We start from the raw sequence: 18770 nt of genomic DNA, 5'->3' as shown, positions 1-18770 counted from the left end.
GAGACAAGCAAGTCAGCCCATTAACAAGTAACAGTGAAACAACATCAAGCTACAGACCATCTCCAACCAGAAACTGAAAGTGTGGCTGAAAGTATTCAACTTGAGATTTTTCTGAACGTAGTTTAGTTTGATAAGTGCAGCGTTTCTGTATAAATGAATAAAGAACTATCACACTGTACTCTAGCAGTTATTTCTTCTACATGCCCACACCCCCACAATCACTGTATGTCCTTCTCCATTCTGCAGTTCTGTGTTTTGCGGATCAGGGGCCTCATTTATAAACGTTGCGTAGGCACAAAAGAATGCGTACTCCACTTTCTAAGCAAACTTTGGCATTTATAAAAAACGAACTTGACGGGAAAATGTGCGGTCCTCCGCGGAAACTCTGACCCATGCCTACGCACATTAACTAGAGAAATGATAAACTGTGCCTTTAATGCTCGTGACGTAAGACCAGGTAAACGGGAAGTGAAACAGGATGTAAAAAGGTATAAAGATTTGCCGGGAGTTGTGGCTGGGTATGGCTGCTTTAAGGATGTGCGTCGTCCCTGTTATACTTATTAAAGTGTTGTATTGTTGAATCTCGCTATACGGGTTCTCTCCCTTCCTAAGTGCAACACAACATTTGGCGACGAGAGAAGTAGAAAGTGATACACAACAGATACCACTGTGTAAAATAAATCGAAATTGATTGTTGTTGATTGTACTCTTAAAGGGTTCTGATTTTCTGCATGTTTACACTAGGACTCGGAACTATACTGTCCTCTCAGGTCCTCTTTGCATTTGTTCTTGTGTGTAATTTGCACTTTGTACGTCGCTCTGGATAAGAGTGTCTGCTAAATGCCATGCAATGTAATGTAATGTAATGTAATGAAATATTACCTCTCACGTATCATATACGAAGAGTCAATTTGCGAAAACGGACAAAAGCCTCTCTTACAACGAATAAACAAACAGCTGTTTGATTGATGCTCCCTGGAGTGCCCAAAAAATATGATTTAGGATGATAAATATAAACGGAGATGTTGTTGTAAAATAATCCCTCAAATATGTAGACGAATTGTTAAACAATACTTCATGTTATTAAATGTATTCTCATAAATAATATGGTGAACAGTCGGACAAATTGCGCTGCACTGATGCCGTTTACAATGCGTCAGTCGGGCAGATACGAGCAAAGTTTCATATATTGTTATCACATTCATATATTATGTTTTATAATGTGTTTATTGTTATAAATTTTTGTTCGTTTTATCTCTTAATTTTGTAACAGTGTTTTCAATGGTGCTAGACAAATAACGTGTATTATTATTATTATTATTATTATTATTATTATTATTATTATCATCGTCATCATCACATTCGTTGTGCAGAACTGTTCGTCATTTACAATCAATCAGGATAAGCCCACACTTGTAGCTTTTCAGAGGCAATCAAATGGCTGAAATCCCTTTTCTTGGCCTTCTTTTCAGCGTTTGCCATTGTTGTCTTTGTGAAATGCATATTCATTAGGGGTGTTTCACTGCCTATTTATAGGCAACTGTGGGCGGGACATGAAGCTGGCAAAGTTGCGCCACATTTAGAGTTGATTGTGATTTATAGAGGAAAACTGGCGTGGGACGTGCGTATGCACTGTTTTATAAATCAGAATATTTTTTGCGTACGCACGTCCTAGGTTTCATGCTTACGCAACCTTTTGACGTGAATCCTAAGCACAGTTTCATAAATGAGGCCCCAGGTCAAATTTTGATTGAAGTTTGATTGACATTCACTGACACTAACTGACATTGACCGACACTGACTGACACTCACTGACATTGACCGACACTGACTGACACTCACTGACACTGACTGACATTGACCGACACTGACTGACATTGACCACACTCACTAACACTGACTGACACTGACATTGACCGACACTGACACTAACTGACACTGACTGACATTGACCAACACTCACTGACACTGACTGACATTGACCGACACTGACCGACACTGACTGACATTGACCACACTCACTAACACTGACTGACACTGACATTGACCGACACTGACACTAACTGACACTGACTGACATTGACCGACACTCACTGACACTCACTGACATTGACCACACTCACTGACATTGACCGACACTCACTGACACTCACTGACATGACCACACTCACTGACACTGACTGACATTGACCACCCTGACTGACACTGACCACGCTCACTGACACTAACTGACATTGACCACACTTACTGACATTGACCGACACTGACTGACACTGACCACACTCACTGACACTGACTGACATTGACCACACTCACTGACACTCACTGACATTGACTACACTCACTGACACTGACTGACATTGACTGATACTGACTGACACTAACTGACACTCAGAGTGCAGAGTGTAAAACAGCCGTACTGTCAGCTCCTTGCTCCGGTCCTCTCTTGCTCCTGTGTGAGGCTGGACTCCCTCTGTAAGGAGACACAGGATGAGCTGTGATAAGAGAGTGTGATCATGACAGAGCTGAGAGGGCCCCTATGAGACCCCTACTGCCTGTGAAACTCCTGTGCTCAGTGTACTGCACTTCACTAATGCTGTGCTGACTGCTCCTACATACAGCACCCACACTATTCTTTCACACTCAGCGTACTTCATGTGGATACTCACTGTGTCTCTTACACAACTTCCAGGTAACCGTGGCAACAGCTGCCACCAGCAACAGCATCCCTAGTGCCATCAGGATGATTGTGAGATCTGAAGGACTGAACAGCAGCAACAGGGTGTGTGAAATGTTCTGCCCATTTGAAATGCCAAAATGACACAGGAGTCTCTCTGAGTACTGCAGCCTTCTCCATCAGTTCAGAAGAGCACAGACAAGCACAAACACGCACAGAGAAAACTGTTGGACTCCATAAACAGGTAGTGAAAAAGGAAATGGAAGCACTAGGGGTCATGTGGGACACCAAGTACATGCAGCGTGTACCAGAGAGACGTGTGTCACCACTAACTACAAGGGGTCAAAAGAGCAATTTTTGGCCAAAAGGAAATCTGTCTGGAGCCGCAAACCATATTTGAGCCTTATAATGAAGGTAACACAGCCTATCAAGCCTAAATTAGCCTATCAACATTACTAATAGGTGTCAATGAGCATTCATTCAAATGTTTTACCACACGTGACTACTACATGTGACTGCAGTGGAGTATTTCTGATTATTTGGCTCTTTAACTTTGCGTTTCCATCACAATAATACCATGTTTTGTTTCGCCTTTCAGCAGTATTAACTCAATTGTTTCTTCCTGCGGCCCATCGCCGTTCACATACCTGCATAGCAGCGCTGTCTGCTCAATATAGTTCACCTCGCTTGGCTCATCGCAGGCAATTGAGTATGCTGGAGCTGAAATGATGTCCTAAATTTTCTGATTGACAATGTTTGTTGAAAATGTCATGGCATATCAAGAGGTATGTCTTTAATTTTCGAACTATCTTTCGTTTTTGAAGTCTGAGAAAAGCGGAGTGCCTTTACACCACCTAGCTGTGCCAATATCCACGATTGGTATATTGATATCGATATTGGTTCCACAGGTTCAATTTCCATAACGCTTTTATACAACGGTTACCACATTTATCTTTCAAAATTTCACTAAAGAAAGACAAGACAAACTTTAATGTATTTTTAATGGAACTATGTTTTATGGTAAAAATGTATTATTCCGCTCAACAGTAATTAATTAGTTGCTAAGCAACGGTATTGCGAACTGGCTAGCAATAACGTATCCCCACTCCACTATCGAGGCAACGGTACTTACGTTAGTTGGAATAATATATCCCCACTGCACTAACCTTAGCTAAGCAACGCTATTGCAATAAGGTATCCCCACTGCATTAACGTTAGCTGGCTAGCTAGTTTACGTTACACCAGACGACACTGACACACAATTGATGAGTTTTTGTTGTGGACGTTCATCGGGACACTGCCGGATAACGTGAAGAAATTGAAATAACTCTGTGTTTCAATTCCCGTTTCATCGTCATCATCGGCATCAGGCAGACGCTCTTATCCGGAGCGAAGTACAGTTCATTAGACTAAGCAGGAGACAATCCTCCCCTGGAGCAATGCAGGGTTAAGGGCCTTGCTCAAGGGCCCAACGGCTGTGCGCATCTTATTGTGGCTACACCGGGATTAGAACCAGCGATCTTGCGTGTCCCAATCATTTACCTTAACCACTACGCTTAAAACTACCTTAACCCTAGTTTCACCAGGGTTTGGTGCTATTGTTGGTATTTCGATCCGATGATATTGCCTAACAGTTTTATTTTTTCGTTCCTGCTCTTTTCGAAATCAGAGGACACTTTAAACTCACTAATTTGTGCTTTACTTTGGGAGGGTACTATAGGCGTGATGATGATAATGTTCACAAAGTAGATAACCGTAATGTACAAACACTGAGTAATTTTAAACATTCGATTTAGCAGTGCGTAGGCTATATCGTGGATATTGGCACGGCTGGAAAGAAAACTGACCAATAGAGACAATGGACCTATCCGTTGTATATCTCCTGAGCTGCCACAGAACTAGCAGCAGCAGTGGAGTTTGGAGGAAAAGGCCTCACTGACTTTGAGACAGGGGGGATTTTGAGACAAATTTGTCAGGAAAAGTACCAACTTAAATAAAAAAATAGACAGACTTTACTAGGTTACTAATGGTAATGCTTTTGTTTTTACACTGAACTTCTTGATTTAAAAAGAAACTGACTTTTGAAGATTTTACTAGCTCTTCCATCATGAATACCACACCTTATATTGTAAGTAAATGTAGTTGTTGCTGGAACAGGTGAGAGAGGTGTTGAGACTGTTGAATGATTTGAGGTTGAAGGCTTGGAGGATGTTGCTGCTGTGGAAACCAGAAGAGATGTGCTTAGTGCTGCAGATGCTGAAGAATGGGGTGCTATGAAGATACAGTGGAGGTAAATGGTCAATGGCAGGCATGTATATAGTGCTTTTATCCAAAGCGCTGTACAATTGATGCTTCTCCATTCACCCATTCACACACACACTCACACACCGACAGCGATTGGCTGCCATGCAAGGCCCCGACCAGCTCGTCAGGAGCATTTTGGGGGTTAGGTGTCAGGGACACCTTGACACAGCCCGGGCGGGGGATCGAACCGGCAACCCTCGGACTGCCAGACGACTGCTCTTACTGCCTGAGCCATGTCGCCCCCATGGAGGAAAACATGATGTTAATAAATCAAGTTAAGAATTTTTATGAATATTTTATGGTGTTATTTATAGTGTCATTGCATTTATTTGTGTGTGCATGTGTGTGCCTGTGTGAATGCGAATGTGTGTGCTTCTGTGTGTGTGTGTGTGTGTGTGTGCGAATGTGTGCATGAGTGTTGTGACACTGTGGTAAGAACAGAATTCAGCACTGGTGTGCACCCTACAGTCTGTGAGAGAGCACTAGCTAGCACCAAAGGGTTTCACAACGTGACATTTAGAACATTCTGTTTCCCTCAACCCTCACTAACAGAAAGTGACAGAAAAGATCATTGAAAATTTGAGGATAGAATGCATTCTTATACAGGCTCGTTTGGAGTTCCTTACATGTGGTGACTGTGGCCGTTGTAGTTTTCTGAGTGACAGTGAGGTGAACAGGGATCTGTAGTTCTCCAGCAATACACCAATACCAGCCTGTGTCCTCCATGTTCAGCTCCCTCACCGTCACAGTGAAGACCTTTTTAGAGCGGTCATCTTTCATCTCTGATCTTCCAGATTTACCAGGATTCACTAGCACACAGGAGCCCCCTATCCTGCACCACATCTTCATGCTTCTCGGTTCATTATAGTGACACGGCACACTGACATGGCCCCCTTCCACACCGGCCACCTCCTGCTGCTCAACCCAGAGTCCAGGAGGCCCTGAAAACCACAGAATAAACACAAAAATATACAACATTCATTGATACACAAACTGTACAAGTCACTTGTAGACCAAACCAAATAAATGTCGTATTGATACCGTTTTGGATACAGAGTGGGAATGGTGTAGCAAAATAATGCAATTACAGCACCATCCTGCTGGAGTCCAAATACTGCAATAGTTCTGCAGTGAAGCAAGAACTTGCCTGGACTTTTACATGTTCTGGAAGAATTTAATACTGCGAGCATAAGAGGTAAGATCACTCATTTACCCACAGTGCAGCAATCTGCAGTAGAAGGTTCTGCACAGCGTATGATTGGGAAACCCTGGAATAGTGAAGATGCCGTTATTAAGAGGAAGCAGGTCTCACTGAGTGCAGTGTGTGCTGCAGCCATCTTACCTGCAGTGACTGACAGGTACAGATATGCTTTCTTATCTCAAGCGCCCTGGATCTCTACAGCACAACCGTAAGATCCAGAGTCCATCATCTGAAGCTTTCTCATGGTAACAGTGAACACATGATGGGTGGGGTCATCAGTGATTGATGTTTCACCTTTAACTGTTGGAGAGTCAGTGCGTACTACAGTTTCACAAACATTCCAGTCTGAACCATGACACCAGTATTTCACATGACTTTCATATTCTCTATCATAGAGACATAGGATGGTGACAGATCTTCCTCTCTGTACAACTACTTCACTCAGTGTGTACACACCGTCAGCATCTGCAGAGGGAAACACACACATCATCAGTGTGGGTGTATTTTACAGAGCACAGTGTGGTGCAGTCTGTAGGGCAGCTGACTCTCAGGCTAAGTGTGAACCATCCTGTGTGTTTTGGGTTTCAATCCTCCACCCAACCATCTCCATCTGTTCCCCTTTTCTCTCTCCTGTTTGAATAAAGTACACAGGGGAACACCACTAATACTATAACTCATTCTAATTCAAGGGTGGCCTGTAGCCTAGTGGTTAAGGTACGTTTAAGTCCCCAGGGTAGCAACAAAAGATTCGCTCAGCTGTTGGGCCCTTGAGCAAGGCCCTTAACCCCACATTGCTTAAGGGGGGATTGTCTCCTGCTTAGGCTTATCAACTGAGTGCCTTGGATAAAAGTGTCAGCTAAATAACATGTAATGTAATTCACCATAACAAACCACTAACACAACAATGTATTATAATGAATGCATCATTGGACAGGTTGTTATGATGTCCTTGTGTGAAAATAAAATGGTTGATTTCAACACCAAGTGAAGACAATACCATAATTGTTTTTATGTTTTTTGTTACTGAAGAGCAACAAAATATTTCACTGGAGTTGATTTTGAAGCGTTCAAACACTTAGAGAACACCTCAACTTCTTTTTTTGGTGAAACTAAAATAATCACAAACATGAAACTGTTATCAGCTAATCCTCATGAAATGTAAGTGGTTTTAATGGCTTCGATGTTAAGAAAAATGGACAATGCAGTGTAAGGGTTAATTAAAATCTCTCAGAATAAACAAAAAATATAAACTGCCATTAATGCCACACATGCATACAGTTTAAAATGCATTTCTAAAGTTAGATTTGTATTAATTATAAATTATTGGTTAAAATAAACTACCCAAGAGAAAAAAGGTGCGCATGAATTCCAAGTCTGTAGCAATGGTCTGCTTATATTTATGATTTGCAAAAAGATACTTAACCCACATCATAGCAGTTTGATGTACCGTTAACAACAATCTTCAGTTTAACTCATTGATTCAAGTTTAAGGCACAGACAGTCTCTCTGCTACAATGCTCCAGAGTTCAGTATACAGTGTGAGAAACAAGTCCTACCTGGCAGCACAGTGAGGAAGAGGAAGGAGAGGAAGAGTATCAGAGTGAGAGCCATATGTGCCTGACGGGTGTGTGTGTCTGTTAGAGACTCCAGCTCCCTTTAGCGTGAGTCTCACTTCCTGTTCCTCTCAGTGCCCACCTCTTTGGTCCCTCGTACTCTGTAGTCTGTGCTCTCTCAGTGGCCAGAGCAGGGTAACTATCATTATCATTTCATATTTATGTATTCCAGAGGTGGGCAAATAGCGCCATATCCATTTCTGGATTTGATACCAACTTCTGGCCTTAATTACATAATTAGCCTTTTATGACATCTGACATTTTAGCGGCATTTTTTGATGACTGGTCTTGTGTCCCCTGTTTTACTGTGATCTAATCTTTGAGAAAACCAGCGTTGGTGCATTCAGCCAATTAGTTAATTTAGCCAGGGTAATTGGTGGAAACAAAAACCTGCATACACCCCGGCCCACCAGGACCAGAATTGCCCACCCCTCTATTATACTGTAAACTGAAATGATTAATACAGTTACATCATTAAATTGTTATTCAGTGGCAATATTATTGTTATTTTTAATGATATATATTTGAAAGTCTATAGGTAATTTGTCATTGTAATTGTCATTTGTTAGCGCTCCTGGGAGATTGTGTTGGGAATGCTCTGGGGTTTTTTAAATGAAAATGTGATCGTTGTAATCTGTCCAGCAGAGGGCGATGGGTTTTTTTCAAGATAGGAAAATGATGGTGTCTTTTTTTGTCCAGTAAGAAAAAGCAGAGTCAAATATTTGTAATGCGGTCAATGGATGTATTTGATGCTCTGAAATAGGAATCCTCAGGTTCCACATGTTGCTGAACATCCAGGCCATCTTCCTTTGGGCTTAAGGACAAAATTCCTGTTGGTATGTAACTCTTTCGTCACGTTGCTGCCCCCTACTGAACAGACAGGGAAAATTCACACAAAGGTATCAAGATAATTGGGGTTCCAATACGAGCACGCTTGAGCACAACTAGAAAAGGTTAAACGAAAAAGAGGAATAGGAATGTTTGTCAATGTGAAAGGGACTAAAAATAAATGCAAGTTCCACAAGTCACAGCACATGGCTTTAATATGTATCCCATGACATTTTGGTGCTGATATTTCATGATCAGTGAAACATATTTATAAAATAAATCAACTGTAAATCCAGCAAAACGTACCTGTGTGTTCTGCCCGGCAACTGAGCAGTAAATGACATCACCGGCTCTATCAGCTGCAGAACGGTGAAATGAGTGTGTGGTCTGCACAGAACAGGACATGCACAGATTTGGATAGCAGTTCCTGAGTTCTGTGAAAGTTTAGACTGCAGCTACACACTGCAATTGACCCTGTGTGCTGTGTCTCTAAAGTAAAGAAGCAAATCGAGCTTAAACAACTCCTGATCAGACATATACAGTATGTTCACCTTTATCAGTGTGCAACTCTAAATTCTGATATTTACTGGCTGTGTAGCTGACTCTGAGATATGATGAACAATCTCACCTGTACATTTTTCAGGACGACTGAGCAGTACAGGACCTCATCTGCAGGGTTTTCAGACGGCTGGGACAGTAAAGGGGAACATGTTTCTGTTACTGAGCACGGTTAGAGGGTCGGCTCAATTTCATTCAGACAATTCAGTCAATTCAAGTACATTATGTGAAAACTTCCCCATTGAGGATGATCCCATTAATCGATACATAAATCGATTGTCAAATATTTAATTAAATATATATTTTTTTAATTGTAATTTCATTGCCTGACTGAACAGACAGTGGAATCGACCCCAAACCCTGTCCGTGTTTCCCACTGCTACCAGAGCAGAGGAGAACAACATTAACTCACTAGTGAACATTCTGGAACATTTTCCCTCAACAAGCAGGCACAGAGGCTGTCTTATGATCAAGTGTAATATTTGCCAAACTATCCGTATTGCAACAAAATAAAGTGTGATTTCTAAGGAATACAGGATCTCTAAAGACATGTAGGAAGGAAGAGATGAGACTGAATATTAACAGTACGATTCTCTGCAAAGGCACTTTATAAATGTGTGAGAAATCCAGCCGCTACCCAACCTGTGACTGATGTGGACTTATTCTGTGTGGTGATGACTGTGTGTTGGTGAACACTGTGCTGTAGGTCACTTCATCTTCAGGGTCTGCAGTCTGCCAGGGGAGAGACACAACGTTGAACTCATAACAGCTGGTCTATCTGCACAGACCTCTAGCTTTCATATTGTACAGAAGGGCCGTTCAACTGGTGGAGCAGAGACAAGCAAGTCAGCCCATTAACAAGTAACAGTGAAACAACATCAAGCTACAGAGAGATAAAAAAAACAAATGCACACATTTTGCTATGAACAAAGATAAAAGCTCGTCCTATAGAAAACACAATCTTGTCCAGACGAAGCTTAGTCTGTGTCAGTTAAACCGTTACTTAGTGTCTATAGACTTGCAGGTGCTGCTACTGGACATCTCCAACCAGAAACTGAAAGTGTGGCTGAAAGTATTCAACTTGAGATTTTTCTGAACGTAGTTTAGTTTGATAAGTGCAGCGTTTCTGAATATATGAATAAAGAACTATCACACTGTACTCTAGCAGTCATTTCTTCTACATGCCCACACCCCCACAATCACTGTATGTCCTTCTCCATTCTGCCGTTCTGTGTTTTGCGGATCAGGGGCCTCATTTATAAACGTTGCGTAGGCACAAAAGAATGCGTACTCCACTTTCTAAGCAAATTTTGGCATTTATAAAAAACGAACTTGACGGGAAAATGTGCGGTCCTCCACGGAAACTCTGACCCATGCCTACGCACATTAACTAGAGAAATGATAAACTGTGCCTTTAATGCTCGTGACGTAAGACCAGGTAAACGGGAAGTGAAACAGGATGTAAAAAGGTATAAAGATTTGCCGGGAGTTGTGGCTGGGTATGGCTGCTTTAAGGACGTGCGTCGTCCCTGTTATACTTATTAAAGTGTTGTATTGTTGAATCTCGCTATACGGGTTCTCTCCCTTCCTAAGTGCAACACAACATTTGGCGACGAGAGAAGTCGAAAATGATACACAACAGATACCACTGTGTAAAATAAATCGAAATTGATTGTTGTTGATTGTACTCTTAAAGGGTTCAGATTTTCTGCATGTTTACACTAGGACTCGGAACTATACTGTCCTCTCAGGTCCTCTTTGCACTTGTTCTTGTGTTTAATTTGCACTTTGTACGTCGCTCTGGATAAGAGTGTCTGCTAAATGACATGCAATGTAATGTAATGTAATGTAATGAAATATTACCTCACGTATCATATACGAAGAGTTAATTTTCGAAAACGGACAAAAGCCTCTCTTACAACGAATAAACAAACAGCTGTTTGATTGATGCTCCCTGGAGTGCCCAAAAAATATGATTTAGGATGATAAATATAAACGGAGATGTTGTTGTAAAATAATCCCTCAAATATGTAGACGAATTGTTAAACAAGACTTCATGTTATTAAATGTATTCTCATAAATAATGTGGTGAACAGTCGGACAAATTGCGCTGCACTGATGCCGTTTACAATGCGTCAGTCGGGCAGATACAAGCATAGTTTCATATATTGTTATCATATTCATATATTATGTTTTATAATGTGTTTATTGTTATACATTTTTGTTCGTTTTATCTCTTAATTTTGTAACTGTGTTTTCAATGGTGCTAGACAAATAACGTGTATTATTATTATTATTATTATTATTATTATTATTATTATTATCGTCATCATCACATTCGTTGTGCAGAACTGTTCGTCATTTACAATCAATCAGGATAATTCCCACACCTGTAGCTTTTCAAAGGCAATCAAATGGCTGAAATCCCTTTTCTTGGCCTTCTTTTCAGCGTTTGCCATTGTTGTCTTCGTGAAATGCATATTCATTAGGGGTGTTTCACTGCCTATTTATAGGCAACTGTGGGCGGGACATGAAGCTGGCAAAGTTGCGCCACATTTAGAGTTGATTGTGATTTATAAAGGAAAACTGGCGTGGGACGTGCGTATGCACTGTTTTATAAATCAGAATATTTATTTACGCACGTCCTAGGTTTCATGCTAACACAACCTTTTGACGTGAATCCTAAGCACAGTTTTATAAATGAGGCCCCAGGTCAAATTTTGATTGAAGTTTGATTGACATTCACTGACACTAACTGACATTGACCAACACTGACTGACACTCACTGACACTGACTGACATTGACCGACACTGACTGACATTGACTGACATTGACCGACACTGACTGACACTGACCACACTCACTAACACTGACTGACACTGACTGACATTGACCGACATTGACTGACACTAACTGACACTGACTGACATTGACCGACACTGACTGACACTCACTGACATTGACCACACTCACTGACATTGACCTACACTGACTGACAGACACTGACTGACATTGACCACACTCACTGACACTGACTGACATTGACCACACTCACTGACACTGACTGACATTGACTGATACTGACTGACAGTAACTGACACTCAGAGTGCAGAGTGTAAAACAGCCGTACCGTCAGCTCGTTGCTCCGGTCCTCTCTTGCTCCTGTGTGAGGCTGGACTCCCTCTGTAAGGAGACACAGGATGAGCTGTGATAAGAGAGTGTGATCATGACAGAGCTGAGAGGGCCCCTATGAGACCCCTACTGCCTGTCAAACTCCTGTGCTCAGTGTACTGCACTTCACTAATGCTGTGCTGACTGCTCCTACATACAGCACCCACACTATTCTTTCACACTCAGCGTACTTCATGTGGATACTCACTGTGTCTCTTACACAACTTCCAGGTAACCGTGGCAACAGCTGCCACCAGCAACAGCATCCCTAGTGCCATCAGGATGATTGTGAGATCTGAAGGACTGAACAACAGCAACAGGGTGTGTGAAATGTTCTGCCCATTTGAAATGCCCAAATGACACAGGAGTCTCTCTGAGTACTGCAGCCTTCTCCATCAGTTCAGAAGAGCACAGACAAGCCCAAACATGCACAGAGAAAACTGTTGGACTCCATAAACAGGTAGTGAAAAAGGAAATGGAAGCACTAGGGGTCATGTGGGACACCAAGTACAGGCAGTGTGTACCACATCCCAGCATGCACTGGGCCATGTGCTGCTGATAAGTTCTGAAGAGGCCTGGTTATCTGGACTTTAGTGAGCATGTCTGCAGGAGGAGGCCTCACTGACTTTGAGACAGGGGGGATTTTGAGACACATTTGTCAGGAAAAGTACCAACTTAAAGAAAAAAATAGACAGACTTTACTAGGTTACTAATGTTAATGCTTTTGTTTTTATACTGAACTTCTTGATTTAAAAAGAAACTGACTTGAAGATTTTACTGGCTCTTCCATCATGAATATCACACCTTATATTGTAAGTAGTTGTTGCTGGAACAGGTGAGAGAGGTTTTGAGACCGTTGAATGCTTTGAGGTTGAAGGCTTGGAGGATGTTGCTGCTGTGGTTGCTGTGGTCACCAGAAGAGACGTGCTTAGTGCTGCAGATGCTGAAGAATGGGGTGCTATGAAGAGACAGTGGAGGTAAATGGTCAATGGCAGGCATTTATATAGCGCCTTTATCCAAAGCGCTGTACAATTGATGCTTCTCCATTCACCCATTCATACACACACTCACACACCGACGGCGATTGGCTGCCATGCAAGGCCCCAACCAGCTCGTCAGGAGCATTTTGGGGGTTAGGTGTCTTGCTCAGGGACACCTCGACACAGCCCGGGCGGGGGATCGAACCGGCAACCCTCCGACTGCCAGACGACTGCTCTTACTGCCTGAGCCATGTCGCCCCCATGGAGGAAAACATGATGTTAATAAATAAAGTTAAGAATTTTTATTGATATTTTATGGTGTTATTTATAGTGTCATTGCATTTATTTGTGTGTGCATGTGTGTGAATGCGAATGTGTGTGCTTCTGTGTGTGCTTCTGTGTGTGTGTGTGTGTGCGAATGTGTGTGTGTGTGTGTGTCTGTGTGTGTGCGAATGGGTGCATGAGTGTTGTGACACTGTGGTAAGAACAGAACTCAGCACTGGTGTGCACCCTACAGTCTGTGAGAGGGCACTAGCTAGCACCAAAGGGTTTCACAACATGACATTTAGAACACTCTGTTTCCCTCAACCCTCACTGCCAGAAAGTGACAGAAAAGATCATTGAAAATTCGAGGATAGAATGCATTCTTATACAGGCTCGTTTGGAGTTCCTTACATGTGGTGACTGTGGCCGTTGTAGTTTTCTGAGTGACAGTGAGGTGAACAGGGATCTGTAGTTTTCCAGCAGCACACCAATACCAGCCTGTGTCCTCCATGTTCAGCTCCCTCACCGTCACAGGGAAGACCTTTTCAGAGCGGTCATCTGTCATCTCTGATCTTCCAGATTTACCAGGATTCACTTGCACACAGGAGCCCCCTATCCTGCACCACTTCTTCATGCTTCTCGGTTCATTATAGTGACAGGGCACACTGACATGGCCCCCTTCCACACCGGCCACCTCCTGCTGCTCAACCCAGAGTCCAGGAGTGTCTGAACACCACAGAATAAACACAAAAATATTCATTGATACACAAACTCTACACGTCACTTGTAGACCAAAACAAATAAATGTCGTATTGATACTGTCTTGGATACAGACTGGGAATGGTGTAGCAAAATAATGCAATTACAGCACCATCCTGCTGGAGGTGCAGAGTCCAAATACTCCAACAGTTCTGCAGTGAAGCAATGACTTGCCTGGACTTTTACATGTTCTGGAAGAATTTAATACTGCTAGCATAAGAGGTAAGATCACTCATTTACCCACAGTGCAGCAATCTGCAGTAGAAAGTTCTGCGCAGCGTATGATTGGGTAACACTGGAATAGTGAAGATGCCATTATTAAGAGGAAGCAGGTCTCACTGAGTGCAGTGTGTGCTGCAGCCATCTTACCTGCAGTGACTGACAGGTGCAGATATGCTTTCTTAACTTGAGCGCCCTGGATCTCTACAGCACACCAGTAATACCCAGAATCCTTCACCTGAAGCTTTCTCATGGTAACAGTGAACACATGATGGGTGGGGTCATCAGTGATTGATGTTTCACCTTTAACTTTTGGAGAGTCAGTGCGAACTACAGTTTTACAGACATTCCAGAATGAACCATGACACCAGTATTTCACATGACTTTCATATTCTCTATCATAGAGACATGGGATGGTGACAGATCTTCCTCTCTGTACAACTACATTACTCACTGTGTACACACCATCAGCATCTGCAGAGAGAAACACACACATCATCAGTGTGGGTGTATTTTACAGAGCACAGTGTGGTGCAGTCTGTAGGGCAGCTGACTCTCAGGCTAAGTGTGAACCGTCCTGTGTGTTTTGGGTTTCAATCCTCCACCCAACCATCTCGATCTGTTCCCCTTTTCTCTCTCATGTTTGAATAAAGTACACAGGGGAACACCACTAATACTCTAATTCATTCTTATTCAAGGGTGGCCTGTAGCCTAGTGGTTAAGGTACGTGTAAGTCCCCAGGGTAGCAACAAAAGATTCGCTCAGCTGTTGGGCCCTTGAGCAAGGCCCTTAACCCCACATTGCTTAAGGGGGGATTGTCCCCCGCTTAGGCTTATCAACTAAGTGCCTTGGATAAAAGTGTCAGCTAAATAACATGTAATGTAATCCACCATAACAAACCACTAACACACCAATGTATTATAATGAATGCATCATTGGACAGGTTGTTATGATGTCCTTGTGTGAAAATAAAATGGTTGATTGTCAACACCAAGTGAAGACAATACCATATAATTGTTTTTATGTTTTTTGTTACTGAAGAGCAACGGAAATATTTCACTGGAGTTGATTTTGAAGCGTTTCTTGGATATTTCCTGAGATCATTGACTTCAAAAAATTATACTATGGCATCACAAAAACGAAAACAATGATATTTGAGAAGAACATAGAACATACCATCACAGGTGGTTTTAAATGCAACACTTTCAGAGGGAGCGCACACACAGATGTGCCTTCCTTCCACTCTTTCAGTTTTCTTTATTTTAGCAGAGCTAAAAACAGCATTATTTCCTGTGGTTAATACCCTCTGCTCACCACAGTAGGCACCCAACCCATTTTAGCTGGTCTGAAGCCAATTCAGACACTGAGAGAACAAGATCACCTCAACTTCCCTTTTTGGTGAAACTAAAATAATCACAAACATGAAATTGTTATCAGCTAATCCTCATGAAATGTACTTTTTTTAATGAAGTGGTTTTAATGGCTTCGATGTTAAGAAAATTGGAAAATGCAGTGTAAGGGTTAATTAAAATCTCTCAGAATAAACAAAAAATATAAACTGCCATTAATGCCACACAAGCATACAGTTTGAAATGCATTTCTAAAGTTGGATTTGTATTACTTATACATTATTAGTTAAAATACAGTGAACTGCCCAAGAGCCAAAACAAAAAGGTGCGCATGAATTCCAAGTCTGTAGCAATGGCCTTCTTATATTTATGATTCGCAAAAATATATTTTACCCACATCATAGCAGTTTGATGTACCGTTAACAACAATCTTCAGTTTAACTCATTGATTCAAGTTTCAGGCACAGACATTCTCTCTGCTACAATGCTCCAGAGTTCAGTATACAGTATGAAAAACAAGTCCTACCTGGCAGCACAGTGAGGAAGAGGAAGGAGAGGAAGAGTATCAGAGTGAGAGCCATATGTGCCTGACGGGTGTGTGTGTCTGTTAGAGACTCCAGCTCCCTTTAGCGTGAGTCTCACTTCCTGTTCCTCTCAGTGCCCACCTCTTTGGTCCCTCGTACTCTGTAGTCTGTGCTCTCTTGGTGGCCAGTGCATGATAACTATCATTACCATTTCCTAAATATTTATGCATTATATTTTTCACATTGTGTAGCACTTTATAATACATAGAAAACAGGGATAATCAAATGAGTTATAATCAAACAGGGACCCCACCCAGCCAGGGAGTTTGTTACTAAAAACTAATTGAACAACGCAGAAGGTGATTGGCGGAGGCTACGTCCTGTTTATATCCGCATCCAAATCCAGAGGGAGAAGCAGGATTCAGGAGCTACAACATTTCACTTGGTTCATCTTTAACTTCAGCACCTTGGTGGCTCCCCTTACTTCCTTGGCTTCTTCTAAACTGAGGTTTTCCTGGTCTCCAGAGGCAAAGTTAGAGTTGAAGAGATGATTCACCACTGCTCCCAGACAACAACGGTGAGGATAGCAGTGTGACCATCAGACAGCGGCAAACCGGTCACAAAGTCCAACGATATGTAGGACCAGGGTCTCTAGGGAACAGGCAAGGGACGGGGTGGCCTGTAGTGTCGTGGTTAAGGTAAATGACTGGGACACGGTCAAGGTCGGTGGTTCTAATCCCGGTGTAGCCACAATAAGATCCACACAGCCGTTGGGCCCTTGAGCAAGGCCCTTAACCCTGCATTGCTCCAGGGGAGGATTGTCTCCTGCTTAGTCTAATCAACTGTACGTCGCTCTGGATAAGAGCGTCTGCCAAATGCCAATAATGTAATGTAACGTTGATGTGGACGTAGTGACCCAGAGGGGGCTGATTAGAGGTCTTGTTCTGTGCACAAAGTGAGCAGGCCGAGACAAAACTCCCCAGCCACCAAAACCACAGACTGATGTCGTGTGTCTGAGGCCCGGGTCACATGACAGTTTGGACGAGTGCCCCGACTGGACAACCTGGGAGCGAACAGACTCAGGCACATAGACAGAGCCAATAGGACAGGTACTGGGGTCCCACTCACACCGCTAGGCTGAACGGAGTAGGGATTCAACGTCCCACCGAGCCCCCGCAACCAGGCACTAATTGGGGAGGATGGAGGTGGACTCTGGAGGCTCTTCTGAGGATAGGAACCTTCGGGAGAGGATGTCTGGCTGCTCTCAGAGCCAGGGTGATAGGAATGGGTGAAGTTGAATCGGGCAAAAAAACAGGGCTTGACGAGAGTTGATGTGTTTGGCAGAACGGATATACTCAAAGTTTTTGTGATCAGTCCATACCAGAAAGGGGGTGCTGGAGCCTTTGAGCCAGTGACCCCATTCCTCCGGAGCAAGCTTCACAGCCAGTAACTCCAAACTGGCAGTTAATATTGTTTCCGTTGAGTTCAACATGGGGAATTTGTCAGGAGAAACATTTATTTACAGCATATGTGCCAGCGGTAGGGTGGCTTGAGGCTCATTTGATAATACCTTGGACCCTTGATGACTTAAACCCCTTTAGCCAACAAATGTGTTCCCTCTATGTTATCAGCATTATTTACAACTGAATCTAGTCCCAGCCCGCAATTCCCATAGAGATCCATCCATTGAAATGCAAAGAGTATTAGTATTGCCTGCAGGACAACCTGAAAATAAGATATCCAGACTCTGCTGATGTTGATAGGTCCCAGACAACAGGAAGTCATGGCATGTAAAGGATATGCAACAAAATACTAAACATTAAAGTATGACTACTTTCATTTACATAACACTGCTGTGCTCAAATATTATGGTACCCTGAAATTGGGGGACTGATGTACACTGCTGTAATTTCTACATGGTGAAACCAAAATGTATAAAAAATGTTTTATTACAAATGTCAAACAGTTGAGTGCAGAGGCAAACACATCTTCTATATAACATACTATTATAGCATCCTGGGGGCACAGTTGATGAGCATGTTGTTAAAGCCTGTTAGTTTGAAATCATATGCCTATCATTATCCATATTAATCATCATCAACAGCATAAACACTGTGGCGATGTGGTGATTTCAAAATACTGAGACGTTAAAGCTGAGACTGGAACGATTCTGGCGGTTGAGGCCGGTGCGATGACATCAGAGACAATCTAAGAGCAATAAAAAGGGGAAAACGTCTGTCTGTTGACAGACCTAGTGCTTTGGTTCAAGAAAACCTGGACCAATGGTGACACAGTCGATTGCAGGGCTCACCGGTGTTATTT

At 42.5% G+C, this 18770-nt stretch overlaps 1 pseudogene; it reads right to left on the bottom strand.

The window, feature by feature from the left end:
* LOC133121421 (polymeric immunoglobulin receptor-like) overlaps positions 1–14828 on the bottom strand; it is an 86820-nt pseudogene extending 71992 nt beyond the window's left edge.
* Between the last annotated feature and the right edge of the window lie 3942 nt (positions 14829–18770).

The sequence above is a fragment of the Conger conger genome, chromosome 2, assembly GCF_963514075.1.
Source record: "Conger conger chromosome 2, fConCon1.1, whole genome shotgun sequence".
NCBI lineage: Eukaryota > Metazoa > Chordata > Actinopteri > Anguilliformes > Congridae > Conger > Conger conger.
Note: the sequence above shows the minus strand (reverse complement) of the source record. Positions and strands in the feature narration are given on the sequence as shown.